We start from the raw sequence: 13,159 nt of genomic DNA on the forward strand, positions 1-13,159 counted from the left end.
CATGTCGAAAGATTATACCATCGATAAACCCCTTGCTACACCGGGCTGATGCGAACACGTGTCCGGTACGTCAGTGTCGTGACCGATGCAGGGACGGTAAAAAGGGACTGCCGATGGAGGAAGCCAGTGGAGGTGGAGATTCCCGGCCCTGATGAGAATATAAAGGATTACAAAGCCAGTTTCCTCCACGTATATACTTATCCCTTTACTTTGGGTCCGGCCGATCATTCTGGGTCTCTCCTCCGGATATAGATCTGGTCATCCTCGACTTTTGCGGTAAACATCATGTAACGCTCGGTCAAATCTATCCCTCTTTTTGGAGGAGAGTCTTGATGCTCTGTTATTTCACCGACCAGGTTGGGGATGAGACCTTTACCATGAATCACTTGATCAGGATGTACAACACCCGGTTCTATCGAGGCTTGATTAGGCTTCATCATCGATCCAAGAAGTCATTTTTATTGATCACCAACGAGGAGAAAGATCGGGGATGGATGTGTAGGTTCATCCGGGATAAAACCTCGGACATCATTCTAGTTGGGAGGATGCCTTTCCCGGAGAGGTGGAATATGCAGCGTAAGCGTTCTTCCCTTCGGACATGTGTTTGTGACCCTCTTTCTTTTCTTCCAAAAAAGATGACCTCTATTTGTTCTCTGTAGCTTCCACTTGGTATCCTGAAGCGGTCTCGGATCTACCGGGGTGGATTGGGTGGTTGGATAACAAGTTTCTGTATCTTGCCCGATCTTGGACTAACCTGGACAAGACACTATCCACAGTAAAGTTTCTCTTGCCGCCTACATCTTAACCCTATGTTTTTTCCTATACCTTCTTATGTTGATAAGTTGTGGTCGCTATGCTTGTGCAGGACTTGGCGAGAATATGCTAATGAGACCACTCCCTGGAGGCGGGACGGAGGTTTTGGAGCCTGTCGAGAGTAACAAAAGGAAAGGCAAGGAGGCTGTCGACCCTTCTGTGATGAAAAAACCTAAGCCACACAGGCCTAGAACCGCCATTGGGACCTCAGCTTCTACTTCTGAGGCAAGCCTCATTGCCGGGGATGAAAATGATAATGAGAGCAGATACCGTCTGGAGGAGAGGCCAAGGACGGACGTGGGAGTCCCATAGATACTCCGATCAGAAGCTGTTGAATCAAGGACGACTGACTCAGGTTGATCCCGTGCGGCGAAGACCCTCGAGGAGGATGCTAACGTGGTTTCCAGTCCTGCAGCCGGAAGTGGTGTAGTTTCTGGTAGGGGGACCACTACTGCCGGTCCCGAAGGATCTGGGATCGGAGCTTTCTAGGAGCAAGAATTGCCCCTCGTGGACATTGGTGACATAGGCGATTTCATTTTCATCTCCTATTTCTCATCAGGGGAGCTAAGGGATGCGAACGCGCCAATGCTAAGGGTCCTCTCAAGGGGGAGGAACGCCTGGTAATATTTTTGATGATGTTAACGGGAACGTCAATCTTGATGCTCCCGTCTCTATCAAGGCAATCGAGAGGTTCATGCAGCAGGTGATAGCTGCTTTAAGTATATTTCTTTTAGCCTCGAGCATCTCTCCTCATTCTTCTAACTCTTCTGTTTTGTTGTAGTGCAAGGAGATGTATGATTATGCCCTCTTCAAGCTTAACGACGAGCTTTCATCCCATGAGAAGGAGCTTAAGAAGCTGTCCTTGAGACTGCGAGAGTCGGAGGCTCGTTCTCTCTAGAAGGAGAAAGAGTCAGACGAGCTCCGGGCTACTTTGGAGGGAACACTCCAAGAAAAAGTTGCCCTTGTCGAGCAGGTATTTTATTATGCATGAGTCTTTCCCTTACTCCCATAATTCAATACTGACTTGTTTACTTTTCCCTTTGTAGGTCGAGCAAAATGACTCGCAGATTGGGCAACTGAATGTGGAGATCCTCGAGCTAAGGGAACAAAATGAGGCAGTGACCTCGGAGTTGGCATCGACCCATGATCTTCTCAAGGGTACTCGAAAGGAGATAGTTGCGCTGGTTGCGGCCAAGTTCGAGATCGAAGGAAATGTCGCTACCTACATGAAGGATGCAGCCACAGCGCACCAAATAGCCCATGACATATTGATAAAGGCCGAGCAGAAACTGGCTCGGGCCACCGAACATGGTAGGGCAGAGGCGAGGAGGAAAACCTTGGAGGAGAACAAGGCCGGAGGCATCGATCTATCAGTTGGAATTGAAGAGGCCCGGGAGCTGGAGAGAAAGTTGGCGCTTTTGATCGTCCCAAACGAGGATCCCCAAGATGGTTCAGAGCATAGTGGCGATGAAGAGTAGGCCTCGTGTCGCTTTTGCTTTTTCCCCTTTTTCTTTTTGTGCATGTGTCCCTAGGGGAGTGAGTCTTCTAAAGGTGCCCCTTGTAAATATATTTTTGGCAAATGTAAAAAGAGTTTTTCTTCTCTCTTGTCTTTTCGTTCTTTTTACCTTGCTGCTCGTGTGGAGTTAACCTTCGACTTTTGGCGTTAGCTCTTCGAAAATCGTATTTGGAGCGACCAGGCCCCCTAAATCGGGTCCTATCTCAAAGTTAGATCGGTAGCTTCTTTAGGGACGGTGCTAGTGATAGTGAGGAGCCCTCGAGGCACCGCTGCTTCCCAAATTTCGCAGGATAGCAACATTCGTACAATCTGGTAAAGGGACCCGGGGGAGATCCTGTCAGTACATTTCCCTAGAAAAAGGGGTGACGTTAACGCGACCAGAATTGATTGGCCCTCTGGGTAGGTGAGCAGTCGCTACCTTACCCCTATATATTCATTTGTTTGCCTCTCAAGTGGAGATTCTCCTACTTTAAGTGACCACAGAACCTGGCGCTTTGTGCTAGTTCTCCCATTGGTCCAACTCAAAGTCTTGGCTCAAATTTATATCTCCCCCTTCTTATTCTATCATATCCATGACTGATACGTCGACATCCACCCACCAAAGAGAGGGGGGTTCTACCTACATCTCGTATTTGGTCGGTGCTACATTGTCGATGCCCGGTGAGAGGGCCTCGAGGTGTCTTGTCTCGAGAAGAGATACTATGTTGGGGAAACCTACCAATGTTCCAAGACATCCAAAGCATGTGTCGATGTTCGTCTCATCCGTAGGAGAGGAAAACCTCGAGACGGTCAGAAAAGATTGCGGATGGGGAGAAGATGTGGCATTACAAGTACCTTCCTCCGAGGAGAGCATCATGACCTATATCGAGGGGTTTTTGAGCGTGTACATGCATACTTTTGCATCGGGTCCCCCCGACTGGGTCGTGCTTGAGTTCTATCGGATATATCGGGTTACCTTGGCACAGGCTCACCCATTTCTTTAAAAGATAGTGCAGACGATAAGATATATCGCTGACAAGGCCATGATTGAATTTACCCTCAGTCATCTCGTGAGGTTATATCGGCCACTACGCTATCGAGGTTTGATTGCTCTACAGCGGCGATCCACCCAGGCTCCCACCGTTAACAATGAAGATGACGAGGACTATGGATGGATGAACCGGTTCGTTCAAGCTCGAAAGATCGATATCATTCCTGGAGAGTTTCTGCCCTTTCTTGAGAAATGGAACTTCACACTTAAGTGTTGCACCTGTTTCTTCATCGTGTTGACTGGAGGCGAGCTCCGTAATGACATTTTTCTGTTTCACTTTTGTAGCGACTCCCTGGTTGCCGAACGAGGTCCCTGATTTGGCCGAGTGGTCTCGTAAGCTGGCAGCTTGCTCGACTTATGATAGGCATAGGTGGCGAGCCTTCTCTAAAGGCAGGTGGGAGGCAGAGCATCATGGTAGGCGCCTGGTGGCTTGTTTCTACAAAATGGTGTTTTTCTTTTCAGCGTACTAACTTAGCCGCCGTAGGTATTGGAGGTTTCTCTAAGATGAGGCCATGCCCTATGGAGGAGGAGGAGAGACTACTGACCTCGGGGTCGAGGGTCGATAATAAACGGAAAGGATCCCCAGGGTGCGAGGAGGCTCGAAGCGAGGCGATTCCCTCTCAGCGGTTCAGGAGTTGCGATTCAACTGATCATCTGGTTTCGGAGGCTTTCGTTCTCAAGAGATCATTCCCTATTTCTGCTGATGGCACTTCAAAGAGTAAGGGGCTCATGGTGCCTTCTTCTTCTGACAAAGGTACTTTTGGGGATGCTAAGCCAACAGACATTGGCTCGGCCTTTGGTAAGTCTCAGCGGCTTGGCATTATGGTAAGTTTGGTAATCGGCACAAGAATATTCTGGTTTCACACCCTTCCTTTCTTATTGAATTTTCTTTCACCCTTTGACAGGCTCAAATCCAAGCTACATCGTTATAAGGCTCGGTTGCGGAGAACTTCGGATAGGGAGAAATCCCTTAAGCTTCTTTGTGTGAAAAAAGAGGTGAGTTGGTATCCTGCGGTGTGAGGTGGATCGAAGTCAAAGCCGCGAGAGCTTACTCGAGAAACAAGTACCTTGTACTTCATGTTGACATATGCTCCTTCTTTCACTTTCGAAGGTTTAACATTTTGATATTTCAGTTGGAGAGCAAAACAGAGGAGCTGTAGCGGCTCTAGGGCGAAGTTGGCAGGGTAAAACGTGAGTTCGACGAGCTGCAAGCCCATGTAGATGCCTAAGTTGCGGCCAATGAGAGTGCTTTGGCTAAAGTTTCCACCCTGGAGATGCAAATCCAAGCCACTCATGCAAGTGATTCCGTGCGGGCGAACATGATTGCAAGGCTTGAGTCTGAGCTTTCAAAGGCGAAGGCCGAGGTGGTGAATGCTCGGGCCGAAGCTGTAATGAGCAGCACTAGAGCGAATCAGAGGGAGGCAGCCCATTTGAAGAGTGCTGCCACTGCTAGAGCTAAGCTAAGAAGAACTCTTGGTCGTGTGAGCAACAGTAAAGAGTATGCAAAGTGCAAATCTAGGAGGGAAACTCTCGAGGAAGTTCTTGCTAGGGGTTTTAGTCTTTCGGAGGAGATTGATCAAGCCAGGGCGGAGGAGTATGATGCCAAGTTCCTTTTATTTGATACCGAAAATGGTAAGGATGGGGCCGTCGGGCCATATCCCCCAAGGGGGATGTTTACTTTATTCTTGTTCTTGTGTATATAGCTTTCGTGGTGTGTTGTAAACGGAGCTTGTATTCCATTACATGTATGTATAAGAGGGATACCTCGCGGTTTTGTATCTTCTGAGTTTCTGTTTGCCAAGAATTTAGCCAGATCAATTCGACCTTTTGAGTTAGTAAGAGTCTTTAGACTCGACAATACGACCCTGAGGCTCATTAGGCTGGCCTGGGAGCTCTTACGTGCTTGGTCGGTGCGACCTTTAGTATAAGCTGGCGTTTGAGCTCTTATACTTTTTTTCAACCATTTTGGGTTTAGTCTTCGAGTCAGGTATCAACTCAAGATCATTCGACCCTCAAGCTTTTACATTTGCATAGGCCGGCGACAATGGCTCTTACGCCTTGGATCAAAGCGATCTTTTATGTACATGGCCCTGAGGCTCATTATGCTGGCGATAATGGCTCTTACGCTTTGCCCTTAGGCATATATAGTTAACTATTTTGGGTTCAGTCTCTGAGTCGGGTTTCGACTCGAGCTCAATCGACCCTCAAGTTTTTCAAATTGTGTGGGCTGGCGACAATGGCTCTTACACCTTGGATCGAAACGATCTTTTATGTGCATGGCGTTGAGGCTCATTGGGCTGGCGACAATGGCTCTTACGCTTTGCCCTTAGGCATGTATAGTTAACTATTTTGGGTCCAGTCTCTAAATCGGGTTACGACTTGAGCTCATTTTGACCCTTAAGTTTTTAGATTTCAAGCTGGCGACACTGGCTCTTACGTTTTTGGTTGTTGCGACCTTTTAGTGTGTGTGGCCATGAGGCTCATTAGGCTGGCGACAATGGCTCTTACACACTAGGTCGATGCGACCATTTATGTAGTCTTTATTATCCTCTCGTTAAGGGATTTTGAAGTAACTTTTTCCTGACCCATCGTCGGTTCGGAAAGAACCTCGATTTCGAGTAACTTGCAGTGATGTTCAAGCACCTTGGGAGGTTTGGCTCGGAGGCTGAGTAGCTCAAAGCCTATGATTTGGAGCCGATGTGGTCGAAGCTCTTTTGCCTATGCCGAGGGTAGCCTGTTTAACTGGTTCTTTCCGAAGTAGATTCGGAGTAATTGAAGTCCTATGATTTTGTAGCGACAGTCGGGCGTCCTTGAGTTACGTTAGTACGGCTGGTACAGTCGTGTGACCGGATCGCTTGTTTTTGGCTGGAGCCTTTGAGTCCTGAGTGAAGTAGTTTCGGCATCTAATCGAGGGTATAACTTTTTAGTGGTCTTACAAGTTCGATATATAGCCAGAACTTTGGGATCAGATCTTTGCCTTTAGTGAGATCTTACAAGTTTTACATGTCGTTGAGGTCTTATAGTTTTGGATACTTGGTACAAGTATTGTTCATGCCTTGCTTGAGGTCTTACAGATATTGTTGCTGCCTTATGTAGGTCTTACGAGACCGAGTCTGCCCGCTCGGGGTCTTATGACCTCAGGTTTTGATGAATCGATGGAGGTGGCGCTTGACGGCAGTACCCGAGTTGTCGAGGGTTTCTTGATTCGGGAACCATTATTTGCAAACTTTGTATTGCCTCATCGAGGGCTTACGATTTTGGAGATCTCGACCCTGAGGTCATGCGTTTTTGGAGATATCGGCGCCAGTCCCCAAGTGTTCGGGGCACTTTTGGCCATAGAGATGTTTTGTGCTTTTCATGCTGCCTCGTTGAGGGCTTATGAGTTTAGAGTTCCGACCTTGAGGTCATGCGGGTATCGAATTGTTGACTCTAGTCTCCGAGTATTCAGGACATCTTTGATGGAGGAATCGTTTTAGCAAAAATGCTGAGTTTCCTTTGGAGTAAGAGATGCTTTAACAAAAGATATCCTTTGATTGTTTGACACAAGTATACATAGTTTCGTTGGTGGGGGACCAACTATATAGGCACGGTTTGTTCGACCGTTTGGCCAGATACATCATTTTACTAATGGGACCATGGGGGGTACCCTCCAATATTCGAGGTTAATTGCAAAAGAAGCCTAGAATACTTGTCGATTCTTCCTTAGGTAGCATGTGGATGTTGCCTCGTTAAAAACCTTGCCTGTAAAAACCTTTGTCGGGATAAAAAAACTCGGTCGAAGGAAAAGAGTGCAACGGATGCTTTAAAACCTTAAGGTATTCGGGCTGGGTTAGTGCTTTGATTGCTTCGATCGGGTGCTTGCACGAGGGTTAGTGTGAAATATAAAATGAAAAGGGAGATGGCTATACCTCAATGGAGATAGCACTTTCGAACCTTGGAGATGGTCTCGCGACTGCTATTTTTTTGTCGATTTATCTCTTCGTCCCTCTGCTGGAGGGGGTTTTGGTGCTTCGGTTAGTGGCAGCCATCTTAAAAGACTGTGTGGATGACATGTTGCGGCTCGTCTGCCTTGTCCCTTTTTGGTTGTTTCATTTTCTCGAGACCGATATTTGGCTCGGTCATTGAGGAATTCCCGAAGATGGCCATTATCGAGTAACCGGGCCACTTCCTCCCGGAGTTGCCGGCAATCTTCGGTCCTATGCCCGTGCGTGTTGTGAAATTCTCATACTAAATTGTAGTTTCTTTGTGAAGGATCCGATTGTATAGGTCTGGGCCATCTGGCATCTCTGATCTTACTGATAGTGAAAACGATGTCCGATACATCGACATTGAAGTTGTATTCTAATAAGCAAGGCGCCATTGTTGGCCCCGCGTTCCTATCGAATCCAGCTCTATTGATGAGTCCCCTAGGATTTTGTCCTCGGTATATCCTTCGATCGTTGCGAGGTGGGTTGCGCCTCGGAGCATTCCTTCTGTCTTTGGTGTTTGGTTGGTATCTTTCTTTGTTTGGCTTTGGCTCCTTCGCCAAGATCTTGCTTGGATATACTGAGCCTGAGGGGGCTTCCAGATGGTCATCCTCGAACCTGATTTTTGACTGGTATCGGTTATGGACGTCCGATCAGGTCACAGTGGAATATTCGACCAGATTCTCTTTCAGCTGTCTTAAAGCCACCGAGCTTCATTCATTCAGGCCTTGAGTGAAGGCTTGCACCGCCCAGTCATCAGAGACCAGTGGTCATTCTATTTGTTCCGTTTGGAAGCGAGACACGAACTCATGCAGCGTTTTGTTTTCCCTTTGCTTGATCTTGAACACGTCAGATTTCCTCGTTACTACTTTGATGGCACTGACATGTGCCTTTATGAAGGAATCTACCAGCATGGAAAATGATTCTACGGAGTTGGGAGCTAGGTGTGATACCACATCATGGCCCCCTTCGAGAGTGTCTCCCCGAACTTCTTTAACAAGACGGACTAGATTTCGTCGTTCTTTATGTTGTTGCCTTTTACCGCACAGGTGTAGGCAGTAACGTGTTCATTGGGGTCTGAGGTCCCGTTGTACTTTGGGAGTTCTGGAATTCTAGACTTCTTTGGGATGGGTTTCGGGGCCGCTTCCTCGGGGAACGACCTTTGTATGAACTTATTCGAATCCACACCTTTCAGGACCGGGGGTGTGCCCGAAAATTGGTCGACCTTGGAGTTGCAGGTTTCAACCTTTTTGTCATTGGCTTCTATCATCTTCTCACCCGACTAGATCCTCCTGGTGAGGTCCTCAAGCATTTTTACGATGGTGGGATCGGTCATCGACCAGTTATTTCTTGATCTCTCCGATACTTGTTCAGTTGGGGGAGCTGTCCCCGGTGCTGCCGTGCTGGGAGTTTTCTAGTGACTTTGCAGCTGAGCAATAGCTAGTTATTGTGCCTGAAACATTTCAAAAATAACGTGAAGGCTAACCTCACGTTTTTCCATGGTTGGGGTTTTCTGAGCTTCTTGTGGATCTCCCTGACGCACGCTCATGTCGGTATGCGATCTTATATCGATGTGTTGGGCGTCGTGCGAGACCGCGTCAATGGGGATTAGTTCAGGAACATTCCTAGGGTTTTGTGGTAGCACACCAACACTTGGAACATCCACATCGTTCTCCCCGTGGTCCTCGAGATTGTTGTTTTTGCCTCCATTCACTGAGTTAGACATATTAACCTGAAATCGAAGATCTTGGACAAGACAAAACGTGAAAGATAACTTGTGTTGAGTGACAAAACCAGCAAGAAAAAAATCACTATTATTTTTAACGCCACGGTGGGCGCCAAACTATTTACCGTAAAAATGGTAATAACAATTAAAGTTGTTGATGGGACTCTAAAAATATAGGATCTATATTTTTGATAGTTTGTTAAGCAATTGATGCTAAGTATATGAGATTTAGAGACGAAATAAAGTTAAGGAGAGATCTATAATCAAACCATTAGACCAATAATCGGAGCCTCGAGCTCGTCGATTCTGGGCCTCGAAGTCGATCCCCTAGCTTGATTGCGAGCTATCGAAGACGGTTACTATTCGACTAACAGTTATGAAATAATCAACGAAGGCTATTTATGGCCAATGATAAGCAATAAATGAAAGCAATAATATCAAGAGAGTGTATGAGAGAGCAAAGAGAATATTCTTCTATATTTCTTATGGAGCAGCTGGAGCAACAGAGTGTTTACAAAATGTCAAGGACACCATTTATATAGGAGGGAATCCTAACATAGTACAAAAACATTAATTACAAAAATAGGGGGATGGGACAACTAGATAGCACCAGGCTCTGCCAGTACTAGTTGCATACCTAGGGAACTCCCTATTCCCATCATGACCGCGGCCAATATTGCCGTTAGGTCGGGCGCTAACGAACCTCGAGGGAGGGATCTCGACCACAACCTCGCAGCCTCGAGGTCTTGAGATGATTTCCTGAAATGCCTTAATGACGAGAAATTGGACGCTCTACAAGAGGTGTACATAAGTCACGTTGGTTCAAATTTTCAATTACCAAACCAAACCAATAGTATCAGGTTTTTAATATGGTTATTGTGATCCAAATAATTTTTTAGTCCTAGTAGGATACAACTATATAATGTAATTTTCAAACAAATAACACAATAATATGAGATGAGTCATAGCATTGTACTAAAATATTCAATAGCAAACATAATAAAATTACATAAAGAAAATATTACTAATTAATACGCCATAATAAAAATTAACAAATCTAAAAATACTATATAGGTCATGCTAAAATATGTACAACTAATAAATACTATTAATTACACAACCAAGCACTAAAGAAAAAGATAAACTAGGTTATGCATTTTTATTATAAACCAATGCAAAACTAAAAAATAGATATCCAATACTATTGTCATTCCTAGTGTTGAATTGAATTTTCTTTATTAGCATTAGTATTGATTTGAACTTTATTTGTCTTACTACTTTTATGGGCTAAAAAACTTATTGGAACATTCAAGAATGTTAAATCCAAACTTTAAATAATATGTTTAAAGATTAAATTGTAACAATTTTAAGAAATATTTATAAAACTTGAATAATTTCTAATATTCTTTCTGGGAAAGTAGTATTAAGCTGGCCAACATATAATCCCTCCACCATATTTTGGTGGAACCAGACAAATGAAATACAGCAAAGTCGATCCCATTGGTCTCCACTATCCCCATGTTCTGTAACCCTCATGACAACTGTCCAGATAGTCCTGGGGATCCTCTGAAAATGCACTGTTATAGTGAACTGGGAAAAGCTTGGTAAACCTATCCAATCTAAACAAAGCCTCAGAAGACATAGCCGATCCATCACTAGTCTGTGTTGTAACACCCGGCTGAACTACCCCAATGTGCTGAGCTGCTAGAGTCTGAAACTGAGGAGTCATCTGCTCCGCAGTGTAGATAGCGGGAGTCTGTGCTCCTCTGCCACCCTAAGAGATGGCTGGTGCTACAGGGAATGTGCCGGTTTGTGCCACACTCTCCATGAGGCCCACTAGATGGACCTGTCATGACCCAAGTTCTCCCTCCGTGAACTATCGCAATGGAACATAGTCTCTACGACTAGGTAAGCCTAACAATTTGTGAAAAAAGAATTTAAAAGTACAAACAAGCCATCTAACAGGTAAATGTAGATAAAGTGTTTAAAATGCCGCTCGGCATATACAATAATAACACTCTCGACCAATAATAACACTCCCAAAACCTGGAATCTCATAAAATCACAAACTACAGAAGTACATAGTGTATCTAATCTCCAGAAAATCTAACAACAAAGAAAAATACAGGAAGATCGTAACTAAAGAAGGAATAGAAAGGGGCTTCTAGGTCTGTGAATGCAACAGATATACATCGAAGTCTCTGGATCACCTTACCTCACTAGAAGTACGGCTAAGAAGTAGAACCTGGATCTGTACATGAAAAAAACATGTGCAGAAAAGGGCATGAGTACACCATAGCGGTACCCAGTAAGTGCCAAGCCTAACCTCGATCGAGTAGTGACGAGATCATGTCAGGGCCCTACTAGTTAAATATATATGTAAAGATAAAAACAATATGAAATATGGCAGAGAAGAAAATTTCTAACAGTCTATGAAATGAAATCATAGGAAGAATAACTCAGAATCACAGAATTAGTAATATGGGATCTGCCAGGATACCATCCCGTAATCCCAAACATAAATGTGCAGGGGGATCTCCCGGAATACTGTTCCGTAGTCCCAAAATAAATATCCAGTACAGGTGGATCTCCCGGGGTATCTTCTTTTAGTCCAAAATATAAATGTGCAGGGGGATCTCCCGGAATACCAATCTGTGGTCCCAAAGTAAACATTCAGGGGGAACTCCCGGAATACCGTTCTGCAGTCCCAAAGTAAATACACAATAGTCTCAAGAAATGAAATATACAGTTCTATTCAAGTTTGTATCAAAGAGGCAAGTAATTTTTACCCAAAACATGCTTTACAAAGTCCAAGTAGGCAGTTAAAGCAAATAAGGTAGTTAAGGCACGTAAGCATGCTTTTCTACGCTAAACAGGAGGCTGCAAATACAAATATTGCTTAAAGAAAACATAGAAATTTACTTAATGAAAATGGGAGTTTTCAACAACTAGCATGTGTATGCACTCGTCACCTCATGTACACAGCATTCATATAACAACAGTACCAAAATCCTAAGGGGAGTTCCCCCACACAAAGTTAGGCAAGCCACTTACCTCGAACCAAGCTCAAAATCAATCTGATAACACGCTCTTTCCACGAGTGTCCAACTCCGAGTGGCCCAAATCTAATCAAATTAATTTCATAGCATAAATATAACTACAAACAACTAATTTAGCTAAAGAAATCGAAGCTAAGGAAAGAAAATAGAAAAACGCCCAAAAATCTTCCCCGAGCCCACGTCTCGGAATCGGGTAAAAATCACAAATTATGAACACTCATTCATGTACGAGTCTAACCATACCAAATTCACTCAAATCGGATACTAAAATCTCGATCAAAATTCCAAAATTAGGCCTAAGAATTTTTCTCAATTTTTCACCCCAAATCCAAAATTAGATGATGAATTCATGTTTAGATTAATGGGATATAATCAAAAGGAGTAAGGAATCATTACCCACAAACTTCCTCCAAAAATCTCTCCAGATTTTGACTCTTACCGAGCTCTCAATCCAATTTTTGAGTTATGAACTCAAACCCTCGATTTTGGAATTTAAATTCTGCCCTGATGCGTACTTCTTCACGAATGACCACTATCGCGAACGCGATAAACAAAATCCCACTAGCCAAATTTACTCTTTTGCTAACGCAAGGTTCCACTCATGAATGCGTAGCTTACACTGGCGGACCCTTCGCGAACGCAAGGACCATGTCGCGAATGCGAAGGCTAAAGGGTCCACACCTCTGCGAATGCGAGAGCATCATCATGAACGCGAAGCACAACTCAGCTGCCTCTCCCAAATGCTCTACGCGAATGTGAGACCCCCTCGCGAACGCAATGAAGGATTTCTCTACAACAAAACACCAAAAAATCTGCCACTTCTCTAAGTCCAAAAATGATCCGTTGAGCATCTGAAACACACCGAGGCCTCCGGGACCTCAACCTAACATACCAAACAATCCTAAAACATCATATGAACTTAGTCGAGCCCTCAAATCACATCAAACAATGCTAAAATCAAGAATCACCCTCCAATCCAAACTTAATGAACTTGAAATCTCAAAATCCTACAATCGATGTCAAAACCAACCAAATCATTTTCGATTGAGC

This window comes from Nicotiana tabacum, chromosome 6 (genome assembly GCF_000715075.1).
Source record: "Nicotiana tabacum cultivar K326 chromosome 6, ASM71507v2, whole genome shotgun sequence".
Lineage (NCBI taxonomy): Eukaryota > Viridiplantae > Streptophyta > Magnoliopsida > Solanales > Solanaceae > Nicotiana > Nicotiana tabacum.